The 13,096-nt window shown below is 35.1% G+C and overlaps 1 pseudogene; it reads right to left on the reverse strand.

The window, feature by feature from the left end:
- Positions 1–272: 272 nt before the first annotated feature.
- LOC110585373 lies at positions 273–854 on the reverse strand (annotated as a pseudogene).
- Between the last annotated feature and the right edge of the window lie 12,242 nt (positions 855–13,096).

A 13,096-nucleotide genomic window follows, 5' to 3' on the forward strand; every position in this document is an offset into this window, starting at 1 on the left:
CTCAGTTCAAGTTTACTAGAAACAACAAAAGATCAAAAGTGATGCCCCACTAAACTATATATCAGTTGACCTGGCCCATAGCACAGCTCAGGCCATTTTCCCTGGAGGAAGAAAGCTGGCCTCCCCAAGCCCTTCAGGAAAGGCCTGTCCTGTCCTATACCACATCTGCACTGAGTCTAAAGTTGTGTGTTTTAAGCATGACCACAGTAGTACAAACAAGTTTCTGTTTTCATGGCTGCCCTCTGCAGCCTGGCCCTAAAATGGCCCAGTGCTCACTTCTGCTTGGAGAAATATTCTTTGCTCTTCTGGAAATCAGGCTTCATGGTACCACTGCCAGGCTTCCAGCCAGCTGGGCACACTTCCCCATGCTTGTGAGTTAACTGGAAGTCTCAGAGTCTCATCTGGTCCATTGGGAGGTCATTCATAGTGATCTGCTGAAGGATACCTTTATCATCAATGGTAAAGAGGTCCCTGAACAAGATGTCTTCATCAGCCTCTAAGACTCCATAGTCCTGAGTGATGGTATGCGTGGGGCCTGATACCAAGGGAATGTTTGTGGGTCCCAGTCCTCCTTGTTTCTTGGGTGTGTTGATCCACACTAGGCAATAGAAATGAGAATCCACAGAAACACCAATCACTTGGCAGTTGGGTTTCTTAAATTCTTCTGCCTTGTCATTGAAAGCAATGATCTCTGTGGGGCACACAAAGGTGAAGTGAAGAGGGTAAAAGAAGAACACGATATATTTTCCTTTGTAGTCAAATAGGCTGATGTCTTTGAACTGGCCATCTGGCGTAACAGCCATGGCTTTGAAGTTGGGGGCAGGATGCCCAATTTTGACATCTCCTGAAGACATCTTGCCACTGGCAGCTCTAAGACAGAACACTCCAAAGATCAGTCAGGAGGAAGACACTGTCTATATATTTCTTAATGCTTTGGTACTGTTAGCCATAGTAAAGCCCATTATTTTTTCTAGTTGGCACACAGTGCCTTTCTTCTCTTCACAGCCTTGTCAAAACCAGACATCATTCTACACCAGCCATGTGTCCAGTCCCACATGAATACTTGAAATTTTGATTTTAAATAAAATTTAATCAACTGCTTAGACTTAAGTATTTCCTGTCTGCTAATGTCATTTTTAGTATAATTTTTATTTGGATTTTAGTATAACTTTATGATAATTTATGGTGCTCTGATCTTTACCCCCTAGAAATAATTGTAGAAAATATTTCTGTGGCTTAAATTTGGAAAATACTCTTTCTGTTGAAGATTTACCATATATGCTACCATACTTAAAAAGTAAAGGCTTGCAGAAAAATTATACTCGTTTAGCTTGTTTAATCCAGTGGTTGCCCTGCAACTTAAAAATTTCACATTTGTCATGCTATTTACTCTTTAGTTTGAAAGACTTAGAACTTTAAAACTGATACTTCAGTTAATTTCATGAATGCCTTTTCTACTGCATTGACTCAATGAGAGAAGAAATCTTTTATGTGTATACTTTCCACTTGGGTACACTACATAAGAGTCTTTTTTCTCTTTCTTAAACAGCTTCCCTAATTGTTCGCTATTGCTTTAGGTGATTCCTGGAATTTCTTGACAATCAGTCTTAGGTGGGCTTGCTTTCTGAAGGTGAGACTTTCTCCTTTCACTGCCCACATTCAGACATTGCCAAATCTGTCTGTCGTATTTTTGACTCTTTGCTTTTTCCTTTCCTTTTTTACATTGCACTCTTTGTCTTACCAATGCTCTTTCAGCTTAATAGAATATTATTTTTGTGTTCCCACAATGACTTTATAAGAAAATTTATACATTAGAGGATAGCTGTATACCTCAGAATGTTTCATTTAGCAGATTATTTTGCATAGGTTTCTGTTAGCCTGAAATTTCTGCACCTCAGATGGGTTCCAAATATCCTTGACTTTCCAGAAAAGCATCAGTTGTATAAAATAAAGCATATCTGCAACAAGCTTACAAGCATGTGCTAATGTAATCGCACTAAAGGAAGAATAGTGTTTTGGCAGAGAACTTTTTAATTAGTTGCTTTAGTAAAAACAGCTACAACTCCGTCTTCTACTCAGCATAGAAAATACACTTTGGTCTTTAGGTCAGCTCATATAAGACAATTAACTGGCAGGAAAGTCAGCACTTTTGACTACATGGATACAACAATATCAGGGAAGTGTTAGAATAACTTAAACTTCCCTAATGAGCTTCAGGGCTTTAATGAGAAGATTTTCTGTTCTTGTATGATTAACGTTGCCTGTGATAGAAAGAGGACTCGTGTATGTGAGTGTGTGAAGGAAAGGTAGAGCAAAACAGTTCAAGATAAATGATGAAGAGGAAGTTAAGAAGTGGTTAATCCCTTAGAGCCCAAAGGGGATTAATTATTGATAACCAGTAACTGCCACCAGCATGAGTCGTCTCTCCAAATAATTATTATAGCCTACAATAAAATAGCAAACAACTATTTTTAAACTATTTTAACCATTTATTTTCTGAGTTTAGTCAATCAAGCAATCTGTGCTGGCAGGCTATATAATTATGTGAAATTGTGAACCTATATTGTGTATTTAAAGACACTATTATTATTTATAATTGGTCTTAAATTTTTTCTCCATAAAAATAGTCATTGTAAATCACTAAGTCAAAGTGGATGAACGGACTCTGCATGTTCATGTGCATGCATATTTGTGTAGGTACACAGCTCCGTATGTGTGTTGGGGGGTACATTTGGAAAGTCAGTAGATTAGAATGGGATGATGAAGAAGAAAGAATAAGAAAAAGAGATAGTCCAAAAGAGTCACTGATATTAAGTAAAACATTATTAGAATATGTGGGCATACATAACCAACCAGTTTTTTGCACAGACACAAATATAGGTTTCCTTTGCTTTCCTAGAGTTCACTTCTACAAAAGACCTTCATTAACACCAGCTTTCACTAACCCAAAGGAAATGTGAAGAGAATTTTCACTTTTACACAGTGGTGATTCCTTCTTCGTTTTATGTCGTTTCAGTTAATGAAAGCTTTCATAGGAGCACTCTACTCTCAGAGAGTGGGGAAAACCTGTAGTTTTTGTTATTGGTTTTCACTATCACTTATCCACTGAAGCAGACTGCAAGATGTTAAGTAGTGAGAATTTAGTAAGAGGAAGTGACTAGAAGTAGTGAGAAGTAGAAGTAATGAGAAGTAGTGAGGATGTTAAGGATGGTGAGAGAGGTAAGATACAGGTAGATGGTCATCATGTTTCACTAGAGGTTAGCCATGGACATGAGCAAAAACTGGATAGAAGGTTGATGAAGCCTAGGAGACTAGGATGGCTTTTTAAATTTTAATGGGTTATAGAGAAAAAGGAGTAAGAGCAGATGCAGAAGATGGATGAGAGAACCATTTTGTTGCTGTTGTCAGCTGCATGTGTGTTGGGGAGATTTTAATTTCTGCAGGAGACATCACATTTATTTATTTAAAAAGCAGTTAAATTGGGGTACCTGGGTGGCTCAGTTGGTTAAGCGTCTGCCTTCAGCGCAGGTCATGATCCCAGAGTCCTGGGATCGAGTCCCGCATTGGGCTCCCTGCTCAGCGAGGAGCCTGCTTCTCCCTCTACCACTCCACCTGCTTGTGCTCTCTCTCTCTGTCAAATAAATAAATAAATAAAATCTTTTAAAAAAGCAGTTAAATTGATGATGTCATGACCTAGCTATGCTTCTTGAAACTTGTTAGGAAAGGCAGTCTCCTGCATGCAGTCTTTCAATCCCAGTTTGGCTGCCTAAGAATGGGTCTTGGCTTGGAATACTTCCTTTACTAAGAGATAGGGAACCCACAATGGCTTGTTGGGCTTATCACCTTGGGTGGGAATATCTTTCCCTGTGTCAGACTCAATGTGTACTCCTTTGTTCTATTTAAAGACATGTTTCAGGGGCACCTGAGTGGCTCAGTATGTTAAACATCTGCCTTCGGCTCAGGTCGTGATCCCAGGGTCTTGAGATCCAGTCCCTCATCAGGCTCCCTGCTCAGTGGGGAGTCTGCTTCTCCCTCTCCCTTTGTCTGCCCCTCCCCCCTGCTTGTGCACTCTCTCTCAAAATAAATAAAATCTTAAAAAAAAATAAAGACATGTTTCAATGGCCCACAGGCACACCTCTAGCTTTCTGTATTTCAGACTCAATAGGGGAGAGGTAGCAGTCCTTATACTGCAGCAAAAATTGGGCTGCATGCAGCCACACTGCCTGTGATGCCTGTGGAATGGATTTGTTGGGCCGGGGTGGTGCACAGCAAGGGATTAGATCTTGTGTACACTCTCTCTCCTTTCTTGCTATAAGTTAATACAGTACCACTTGGTCTGGTGTGCATATTATCTGTTTTCAGCAACCCTGAATATTGCACTAGTCTCTTCCCTGGGTGTCACTTATTTGCCTTTTAAGCTTGGCTGCACTCATGTCATATTCTATCAAGCACAGCCTGACCACCCGGTGAACAGTGAAACAAAGTTTTTCCTTCTCAAGCTTCAATGAGAATTGTGTCACGGTTTGGAGGTAGGAGGAGAATTGCAAGTCATTAATCATCCATCAATACTGGTTACCATTACGAATGGATGTTTCAGGTCTATCAGCTTATTGCTGCTTCTGTATTTTTCTTAGGTCACAGAACATTGATCAACCCAGCATCAGCTCAGTTGGCTGATTTGTGCCTTCGGTACAAACTTCTTAGATGGACCACACAGCCGTTCCTCTCTTGGGTCTCATAGTCTTCCCCTGAAGAATTTTTCCAGGGTAATGGGTGAGTTTCCTCACTGCTCTGGATCTCCAGACCTCTCTTATTTCACATTTAGAGGAATCTCCAATCCACATCCTCTCTTAAGCTCTACTTTCCCTTTATTTGTTTACATTTGACATTGATTACCATTAAAACTAGAATCTGAATCATTACCGACAAAGATATTATCTATTTTTCTTGAACCAAAGGGCATAATTTTTAAAACATTCCAGGAAGGAAGGGATAGTACACTATCTGTCTAGTATGGTGAAGAGAGAGGCGAGTAACGAAGGGGTTGTGCATATTAAAATTATTTAAGCATTCATATTCTGCCAAATTTGTATGTAAGTGTGGTGTTACTTTCACCAATTACAGTGATACAAATGGGTCTTAAGAAATAGCAAAAAACCATTTTGTCAAATAGGAGTCAAGGAGGTATGGAAATTCTCCCCATTTTAAGTGCTTCTTAATTACTGGCCTTTCCGTGGTTGAATTTATATTAACAAAGAGAATTGGATATTAAGGCAATTAATCAGAATGTTCAGCTTAAAAATAGCAATTGAAAAATAAGTGAAATTTCCTACAGAATTCTAGGGTTTGGTCTCTACACAGATACCATTCTTTAGGTAGATGCTTAACCCTCTTCTTTACTCTTCAGAAAAGATTTTTCTCTAATTGTCACTGTGTGTAAAGTAAAATGAAGATAGATAATACAAATATTCTGATTGATTAAAAGATTAAAACTATGTCTTCCAAAAAATATGTCAGGATTCAAGAATATCTTATTGCAGTTTGTTTTTTTCTTACAGTTTTTTTTTTCAACCACCATCTTCTAATAACACAACTGCATCTTTTCTTGTTAGAACATGTCATCCAGCACTTTTTGATTACATGTTCTCAGATAATAGCTGGGGCAGATTGACCAAAGGAGAGCAATTTCTTTAATCAGGGTAACATAATGATTCTATCACAAACTTTAGATAGGACTATGGATATCACCAATTTTTTTTTTTTGATCTATTAATAGCACTGTAGTTTTAGTGGAATTGAAGATAGGACCTTCGGTAGGTCTCAATATAACTTTGTAAAAGGCCATAACAATACCTTTAGAATCAAATCCATTTGCTGTTCTACAGAAAAGCAAGTTTTCTAGTTACTTGGCCATAACCTGAGGACAGGGACTCTGCAAATATTAAGCAGTGGAATGTAGTGAACAGGAATCTGAAAATTCTGCCTGGCCAAAGTTAGTGACCTCTACCTTCTCTCTTGTCTTGAGTCATTTTATGAGCATCAGTTTCTTCACCAATGAAAAGAGGAAGTTGTCAAACACATTCTGAGGTCCTTTCAGTTCTAAAGTTCTTTGGCTTATTTACCTGCAGCCCAAGAGATGCCTTGAATCTGGCTGGTATGTAATAAATATTTGATGATTATGAACAATGTTTGACTTCCAAATGCAAAGTAACACATGCTATATGGGAATACCGTGGTATCTCAGTATTTATAATTTGGGAAGCAGATTGATTTGGGAGCAATGTGATTAAAATACGTGAATTTTGTTTACTTAGGTCAAAGAGAAATAGTTGTTATTTAAAAGCAATCAGGGAGTGCCTGTGTGGCTCAATTGGTTAAGCATCTGACTCTTGATTTTGGCTCAGGTCATGATCTTAAGGTTGTGAGATCGAGCCCCATGTCTGGCTCCATGCTGGGTGTGGAGCCTGCTTAAAATTCTCTCTCTCCCTATCCTTCTGCCCCCCCACCCCCACTCTCTTTCTCTTAAAAAAAAAATCTGAACTAAGTGAAAATAAAATACCCAATACACTAGTTGAAATATCTAGTAAATATTATTATTTTTATTTTTGATAATGTGCCACATAAGTGATTGGAATATGTTAAATGTAATGAATATATTTAAAAGAAGACTTTAGATATTTAAGGTGTTTATACTTTGTGACTATAACCAGCATATTCATTATTTAAAAAATATATACTGGAAGAAATGAATATTTAGATAAGTAAGGAAATAGACTGCAGGTTTACATTTTGCTCTCAACAAGGCTATCAAATAGAATCACATATCATTAAGTACTTGTATAACCACTGAAAGTTGAAATAGAAACATAAAAGTATGCTTTTAGTTAACATTTCTTACGTATATAGAATGAATTGACAATTTTCTTGCGTATGAAGTTATTAATAATAGTTTGTTTTTTGAGTACATCTACTGCGCTAAATAATTACCTATACTTACTCTTTAATCTTTGTAACAACCCTATAAACGATTTGCTATTATTATCATTATCCCCATCTTGCAGGTGAGGAAATTGAGGACCAGAGATGTTCATTAGTTTGCTTAAAGGCGCACAATCAGTAAGTGGTAGGCCCAAGATTTAAACCCCAGTATTCTGGTTTTATGCTCTTAACCGGCTGTAATATTGGCATCTTGTCATGATGATTTCTGAAAGCATTACTTATGTGAACTGTATTATGTCCTTTTTTACTTATGAGTTTACTAAGGAAAAAATTCACCTTTCCATGTGTTCAAACAAATGTATCATTTTCTCCTTCATCCACATCTACAATTTCTATTTCTTTATCCTTTGTAAAACTAAGAAGCTGTGATATTAACTTTTTCTTTTGTTTCAATCTGAGACTGTAATTCAGTTATATGATTTGCTAGCATGTATGCTAGAATATATCAATGCTTTTTATCTTTTGCTTTTAACAGGTAGGGAATTTCTGGTAAATTTCTGGTAAATTGCAGTGAAGGGAGAACTGTGTTCCACCTTGAAGTTATAAGTAGTGCATATATGTTTATTTTCATTCTTTCAGGAGGCCTTAGTTAGTTAACCTTATCTCAGCCCAGAATGTGTTCCCTTTAGGAATCATCAGATCATCTGTTTTACTCAAGCAGCCAACATTCAGTCACATGTTAATATTACTTCACTTCTTATTCAGAGGTCTAAAACATCTATCTTTTTCACTCTCTTTCAAAACCTTAAATAGGACTGACAATTATAATGATGTGTCTCGTGATACAAAGAGTAATAAATTGTAAATAAGTCACGAATAGTAATCACAAAAAAGAAAGAAGGCCGAAGAAAAAAACCCCAGTTAGATAGTATACAATAGTTTCTTCTTTCAGTCAGGGAAATAAATGCTTGTTTGCAATAGAATCTAACTATTATAAGATCCTTTAAGGACAATTCCTTCTGTAGAGTGAGAACATTTGAAGTTCCATTTAAATAATTCAGCACTTCTGGCCTATGAAAATAAATAAGCTTCCAGGATTCTTCTTGTGGAAGATAAACCTAATGAAGAAAAAAAAGCCTTAAAGAAAGTACATTGGTAGACATACCTTAGCAGGAAAACACTTGGTTTTTTAGTGCTGGACAAACAGGCATCTGTCCTTGATTTAATGGCTGTGTTTCTGTATTCAGTTGAAATTCAGAGGGTCACACTGATACATGGTTAGATGAGAAATTATACAGATTTCAGTGAATTCTTATTGGAATCAATGCCTTGAAAAATTACAATGTTTTGATTTGATCATCTAAAACTTAAGTTGTATCATTTTAGTCCTATTCACACTTATTCAGAATATATATGAAATTGTTCCATGAAAATGTGACAATTTTGGGTTTTAATATTTTTCTTTCAGAGTTGTGTTTATTCTAGAAACCATATTGCTCAATGCTTTTGTAAGTAGTGAAGAGCATTATTTAGGAATACACATCCGTTAGGATGCTTTGTGATTGAAAAATTGACTTAAGCCAGTTTAAAAAAATGTATTACCTATGATGGATGGCATTGAGGTAGATTGATTCAGCAGCTCCATCTTCTCATCAAGGATCCAAGTTCTTTTAGACTCTCCACTCTACTGCCTGCAACAGCAGCTTTACACACAGGTTAGTTTTCTTCACGATTGTGAAGTAGCTGCTGTGTTTTTTATTCTTGTCGTGTGTGTATGTGTGTGTGTATGTGTGTGTGACACAGAGAGAGAGAGCCTTTCTCTGTGAATAATTGAATTAAACAGGGATTATTTAGGAAAGAGGAGAAAAGAAGAAAGGATGCTGGGTGATTATCAGTGTCCAACACAGGAAAGGAAATATAAGAAAACAGAAACATATCACTATGTTTTAATGATAAATTTTTGTGGATAGCACATTCTAATAAAGTTTGACTCCCATTTGGATTAGTATTACTTTGAGCAATATTCAAAATCATGTTGAAGAAAATTAATATTGTTCCCTGATTATTACTTCCTTTTTTGAAATTCAGTTATGACCCCTTAATGTGGAGGCTCTAAATTCTGAGTCATATAACTGAAAACTGTAAACTTTTACATTTTTTAAAAATGTAAAGTAATTTTATAAATTTGTGAGCTTTCATTGTATTTACCTCTTATGAAAGAGATTACTGCTTATTCTCTCAAGTTTTAGTTGGGCTATGGTTGCTTAGAGTAAACACTGCTTGGCAGCCTCCCTTGCAGCTAGGTGTTGCCATTGATCTTCCACTGGGTTGTGAGTGGAAGTCATGTGTGCAACTTCCAGTTTATACTTTAAAGGGAAAGTATAACACTTGATGGATGGTAAAAACAAGAAAGAAGGAACCTAGACATCTGGTCACTTTAAACAGAAGATCTAATGTGTCAGCCTAGATACTGCCATCTGCCTTGTCTAAGTCAGTTTTCATTTAGGCTAAACTTACATCCTAATACAATAGATAGCCAATATCAATATACTATCTAGAAATAAGGTGTGATCCCTTATAACTAGAAACTGGATGACAATCCTTCTGGGTACAATATAAAATGTACTGCTTGTTTTTGAATATTATTAGGAGGGAGTAGCATTATATGGAGCTCCCAATATTTTTATTTTGATCTTGCAGTTTTTTATGCACACAGCAAGTTTAACTGTTTTGAATGAATTTACTCATTTTAAGTAATTAACATCCAATCACTTTACTTAAAATAATCAAACCATTTGTGTATATATATATATATATATATACAGCATACATCTCCACTGTTTACTGTCTCAAAGCATTTTAACAAGCTATTGTGCTGGCAGCATTAATTAGATCTGAAAACTGGTATAATAAAAACAATAAAAGCTATAAGAATGCATTAAAATAGAATACCAAAATAATAGAATGTAAGGTTTCTAAAGTTGTATTTGACTAGTCAAATGTTCCTTAATAACTGGATGCATGAGAATACATTGTTCATTATAATATTAAAGGAATGTAATGAAATGAAAATTGAGGCAATAGAGAATTCAGTATGCACAATTATTTTAAATTTAAAATCTTCCCCGTAACGAACATAGCTAAAAACATAGAAGACAAATGATAGAGAAATTAGAAGCAATTATCAAAGGAATTCTCAGCAGAAATTTCTGATTTAAACTAAAGCCTATGATTAAAAATCTCCTGCCTCTTTGTCCTTCTCCACTCTTCCCACAATCCACTACTACAGCACCTTGCAACTTAATTTCTTTTCCTCCAGGCACTCATGCTGTCTGATCCATAACAAGAATGAACATATCAAATTTAGGTCTTTCTGGTTTCTGCTTCTATATGGGCTAATGCTTAATTTTAAAAAGAACAAAGATGGAAAGACTATTGAATAGAGGCCATGAAAAGTGGAATTATTTTTCACTGACATAACTCTGTTAATTTTGTAAATGAAAAAGAGAAACATTTCAAATTATTTTTTTATTGATATTTGAAATATAGCACAGTATATTTTTGTGGCTGGAGCTGACTTATAACTATTTAGGTGTCGTAAGCATTAAAAAGATTTTAGTGCATCATCTCCAGATGTGATTCATTCAAAACTGATTTTGAACATCTGCTCAGGTATTGTTCTAAGTGCTGGAGACAAACAGTACAAAAAATGACTTGTTCTTATGTTTATATTCTGGTGATTAAAATCAGTACTACATCATAAAACAAGTATGGGGCAATTCAACAAAGTTGTGTTTTTTGATGAATCCTATTTTAATTCTTTGGGAAATATCAAATTCCTTAAAAATGGTGTTCTTTTGTTACTAAATATGTTTTTTTGGTGCATGTACTTAAATTTCATACTGTTTATTATACACTGATACCATTTGCTGAATATTTTGTCATTTTCAGAAGTCACTGATAATTATTTTTTTAAATAGTCATTAAAAACCCTTCACCTAATATATTTATCTTCCCTTTGGGTGGAATTGTATTTTATAAAAGATCCCAAATGACCAATTCACATAAAAAGCTAGGGAAACTTACAGTGATTTTAAAAGTTGAAATCATTAATTTTGTTTTTTTGAAGGATACTGTTAATTTTGTTTGGGATTCTGCATTTTTATATTTACATAATTCAGTGTATACTTTAGGGGGATATATCTTAGAAAATTTTTCAATGTAATATCTGAAACATACAAAATAATCTATGTAATATAAAGCCACATTATTAACCATAAAATAAAAAACAGTAAGAATGTAACATCCTATTTAAAAACTAAATCATTATATTATATGAATAGTTTAAAGGAAAAATAACTGTTTTTGGAGGTTTTTTTCAGTTCATGTCCCCCTTCCTATATTTTAACTGCCATCTATACAATATTGTGAGTGTTATCTTAAGAAATATTTAGTCATATTCTCCTTTTTTAAATGCTAACGTTTTATTTTGCAATAATTCCAAATGTATGAATATATGGCAAGAACAGTATAAACAACTTTTTACATTGAAGTGTAATTGAAATACAGTATCATATTGGTTTCAGGTGTACAACACAGTGATTTGACATTTATATATATTGTGAAATGATCACCATAATGCATCTACTTACCGGCTGTCACCATACAAAGTTAACACGATATTATTGACTATATTCCCCATAATGTACAATACATCCCCATGACTTATTTGCTTTATAACTGGGAGTTTGGACCTTTTCACCTATTTCCCTCCCACCCCCGACCTCTTCTCCTCTGGCAACTATTAGTCTGTTCTCTATGAGTCTGGCTTTGTCTTATTTTGTTCTTTAGATTTCACATGTGAGGGAAATAATTTTGTTTTTCTCTGAATTATTTCCCCTAGTGTAAAACCCCCAAGGTCTATCCATATTGCTGCAAATGGCAAGATTTCATTCTTTTTTTGTGGCTCGCTAATATTCCATTGTGCATACATATCATATCTTTATCCATTCATTTATTGCTGGACACTTAGTTGCTTCCACATCTTGGCTATTATAAATAATGCTGCAATGAACATAGGGGTTCATATATTTTTCAAGTTAGTGTTTTCATTTTCTTCAAATGACTACCTGTAAATGGAATTGCTGGATCATATGGTAGTTCTGTTTTTAATTTTTTGAGGAATCTTCATAATTTTTTCCATGATGGCTACACTGACAGGGCACAAGGGTTCTCTTTTTGCCAACACTTACATTTTATCTTTTTGATTTTAGCCATTCTGACAGGTGTGAGGTGATGTTTCATTGTGATTTTTGTTTTGTTTGATATTTCCCTGAAGATTAATGATGTTGAGCATCTTTCATGTGTTTTTTGGGCATCTATATATCTTCTTTGGAAAAACGTCTTTTCAGATCTTCTGTTCATTTTTTTTATCAGACTGTTTATTCTTTTGCTATTGAGTTGTATGAGTTCTTTATATATTTTGGATATTAGCTGCCTATCAGATATATCATTTGCAAATATTTTTTCCCAGTCAGGAGGTTGCCTTTTCATTTTGCTAATGGTTTCCTTTGCTGTGCAAAAGCCTTTTAGTTTGATATAGTCCCAATAGTTTATTTTTGTTTTTGTTGCACTTGCTGATGGAGTCAGGTCCCAAAAAAAAAAGTTACTAAGACCAATGTTAAGTTGCTTACCACTTATGTTTTCTTCTAGGAGTTTTATAGTTTTAGGTCTTACATTCAAGTCTTTAATCCATTTTGAGCTAAACTTGCATAGCGTGTGAGATAGTGGTACAGTTTCATTCTTTTGCACGTGGCTGTCCAGTTTTCCCAATGCCATTTAAGAGACTGCCCATTGTATATTCTTGTCTCCTCTTTTGTAGATTAATTTATAATATAGTGTGAATTTATTTCTGGACTCTTTGTTCAATGTGCCTGTTTTTGTGCCAGTACCTGACTGTTTTGAACTATAGTTTTGTAGTATTGTTTGAAATTTGGGAGCATGATACCTTCAGCTTTGTTCTTTCTCAATATTGCTTTGGTTATTCCAGGTCAAATTTTAGGATTATTTGTTCTAGTTCTGTAAAAAATGCCATTGGTATTTTGATAGGGATTACATTAAATCTGTAGATTTCTTTGGGTAGTAAGGACATTTTAAC

Source organism: Neomonachus schauinslandi, chromosome 9 (assembly GCF_002201575.2).
Source record: "Neomonachus schauinslandi chromosome 9, ASM220157v2, whole genome shotgun sequence".
NCBI lineage: Eukaryota > Metazoa > Chordata > Mammalia > Carnivora > Phocidae > Neomonachus > Neomonachus schauinslandi.